Source organism: Chrysochloris asiatica, unplaced genomic scaffold (genome assembly GCF_000296735.1).
Source record: "Chrysochloris asiatica unplaced genomic scaffold, ChrAsi1.0 scaffold00009, whole genome shotgun sequence".
Classification (NCBI taxonomy): Eukaryota; Metazoa; Chordata; class Mammalia; order Afrosoricida; family Chrysochloridae; genus Chrysochloris; species Chrysochloris asiatica.
In genome coordinates this window covers 22,662,053-22,662,350 of record NW_006408527.1, presented here as the reverse complement: position 1 = coordinate 22,662,350, position 298 = coordinate 22,662,053, and positions in this window count along the sequence as shown.

Below are 298 nucleotides of genomic sequence, written 5' to 3'. Positions count from 1 at the left end.
GAAGCCAGGATGCAGATAGTTGCTAACAGGGACTTGGAGAGTTAGGCTTCTGCCTATTCCAGAAGCAGCAAGCAGGGAGATAATTAGAAAATCCACGATCACAGGGAGGAAGCACAGAATCTCCTGTGGGTGGCTCAGAGCTGAGCTCTCCGCTCTGTGAGGCTCTGAGAGGTAGAAGAGGAAGGAGTGTAAATGAGACTATGTGATTGAGGTTGTGTGTGTAAGTGTGAGTGTAGTGTGAGTGAATGTGTGTGTGTGTTGTTAGGGAAAGTAACTGATCTCCTTGCAAACCTAAAAA